Source organism: Alosa sapidissima, chromosome 1 (genome assembly GCF_018492685.1).
Source record: "Alosa sapidissima isolate fAloSap1 chromosome 1, fAloSap1.pri, whole genome shotgun sequence".
Taxonomy (NCBI): domain Eukaryota; kingdom Metazoa; phylum Chordata; class Actinopteri; order Clupeiformes; family Clupeidae; genus Alosa; species Alosa sapidissima.
Genome location: NC_055957.1, coordinates 1,267,501 through 1,270,000, shown reverse-complemented (window position 1 = coordinate 1,270,000; position 2,500 = coordinate 1,267,501). Strand labels below are relative to the sequence as shown.

Sequence of the window (2,500 nt, the reverse complement as noted above, 5' to 3'; positions counted from 1 at the left end):
GCCCTTAGTAGCCCTTCTGAAAGTTTTTAATGATCTGCTGCTAGCCACTGATTCTGGAGATTCTGCTATTCTGATCCTCCTTGATCTCACCGCTGCTTTTGATACTGTTGATCATGATATTTTAATCTCCCGTCTAGAGCACTGTGTTGGTATCAGAGGCACTGCTCTTGAATGGTTTAAATCCTGCCTAGCCGACAGAAGTTTCTCTGTCTGCCTGGATGGATCTGTATCCCCCTCTGCACCTCTTCCTTGTGGTGTTCCTCAAGGGTCTATTCTGGGGCCTATACTGTTCTCATTATACATGCTCCCCTTGGGATCCATCCTTAGAAAATATAACATCTCCTTCCACTGCTCTGCGGATGACACACAGATCTTCATGCCCCTGAAACGGCCCCCAATCTTTTAAACTTTTATTAGCTTGTCTAGAGGACATCAAAGCCTGGATGGCTTTACATTTTTTAAATTTTAATGAAAATAAAACTGAGGTCATAGTCCTTCGGCCCAGTGCTGCTTGTGACACACAGGGTGACTTGGGCCCCCTTGAGCCATTTGCGAAAGATACTGTAAAAAACCTGTAATGTTAGACTGTAATTTTAAAATGGAGAAACAGATAAACACAGTAGTAAGATCTAGCTTCTTCCAGTTAAGGCTTTTATCCAAAGTTAAGCCTTTCTTATCCCTCCAAAAAAAAGAGATGGCTATTCATGCCTTTATATCTTCCCGCCTAGACTACTGCAACGCCCTATATGCGGGCATTAGCTGTTCCTCTTTATCCCACCTTCAACTTGTTCAGAACGCTGCAGCCCGCCTTCTAACCAAAACACAAAGGTGTGAGCATATTACACCAGTGCTTGCAGCCCTTCACTGGCTCCCTGTCCGTTTTAGAATACATTTTAAAGTTCTTTTATTTGTTTTTAAATCTGTACATGGTCTGGCCCCACTGTACATCTTCAGCAGATCTCCTGAAGGTGCAGACATCCTCTAGGGCTTCTAGGTCTGCTGACCAACTCCGGCTGGTTTTGCCTCGTTCTAGGCTAAAGAGCAGAGGGGACCGGGCTTTTGCGGTGATCGCACCAAAGCTCTGGAACGAGCTGCCCCAACATATACGCCTGGCTCCCTCCCATAGACCCACACGCATACATTCACTCATACACACAAGTGCATACACACAAGTGCATACACACAGACCAAAAAATACACACAAGTGCATACACATATACCAAAAAAAAAGATATATAAAAAAGAGAAAAATAAATAAAAAGAAAGAAAGAAAGAAAGAAAACTGGCTTTGATACAGTCATCATGGTGTTGGCTTGTCTTACAGAGGTAATCTTTCCTTTATTTTAACCTCCTCAAAGCAGCTTTTATCCATTATTCAAAAAAAAGTCAGGGTTCCATCCAACTTACTTAAATGGAAGAGAGCCCATTTTTTCTCAAATAACTTTTCATTTTTGGCAATCTTATGGGTTACCTTTTGCATACCTTTTGCATCCTGTACACATCCTCTACCGTCGCTAACCATTTATTTACATTGGGTGGTTCAACCTTTTTCCAGCTTCGTGTTATTTGTTTGAGTGCTGTGATTCTCAAAATCCAGAAAAGATAACACTGCCCTTTTTCCCAAGATTGGGGTTGTATACCCAAAAGTATATTATGACACTCTATAGACACCTCTTTTCTTAAAATTTGTTTCATCTTATTCAGTACTTCTCTCCAATAATTTTGTCATTTTTTACAAGTAAAGAATATATGAATTAAGTCAGCGTTGGTTGTCCCACACTCCCTCCAGCAACTGGAGCTAGTTTGAGTGAACTTATGTGCTGTAGAAGGTGTTCTAAAGTATCTCATATTCATCTTCCAGCTGAATTCCTGCCAAAAGGGGGATCCTGTATATTTGGTAATATTGGAACACTGTTCCCAGTCATTATCAAGTATAGTTACATTTACATGGTTACATGGTACATAGTTACAGTGTTTTCAGATCCTTTTCCCATTTCTCTTTCAAGCCGTTTAGATCTTTGGTTTCATTCTTTTGCAGTAATTGGTAAATTTGACCAGTTACATTTTTTATTTTTCCGCTTTGGTAAGTCTTTATCATGTATTCCAGCAAAGGATGGAGGTCGTTGAGCGTTGCTAACTGAACTTCTTCACTTAAATAACTTCTGACTTGTAAATATCGTTAGAAGTGGTTTCTTGGTAGTTTATTTCCCCAGACCCTAAAGGCACTGTCTAATTTGTTTGGAGTGAAATATGGGTCCCTTTGTATTTCTCTTAAACAAATCAGGTCATTATCTTTCATTTTAGTTATTTTGCATAGTCTTCTCCATATCTTAACCATGTTGTTCGCTATATAATTGTTAGTTTTTGTCTGACTTGTAAAGATCAATGTGTTAAGTGGATCCACCAACTTCGTCTCCATCATCTTCCATTTCGGGCCTTGCTCTTTGTTCAACATGATTAGAATTGGTTTTACCTGTGCTGCATAATAATAGTTACATAG

General features: G+C 39.8%; 1 protein-coding gene across 1 annotated transcript in view; it reads right to left on the bottom strand.

Moving 5' to 3' along the window:
- chmp3 (charged multivesicular body protein 3) overlaps positions 1–2,500 on the bottom strand; it is a 10,715-nt gene that overhangs the window by 3,699 nt on the left and 4,516 nt on the right. The gene's annotated exons all lie outside the window — the stretch shown is intronic.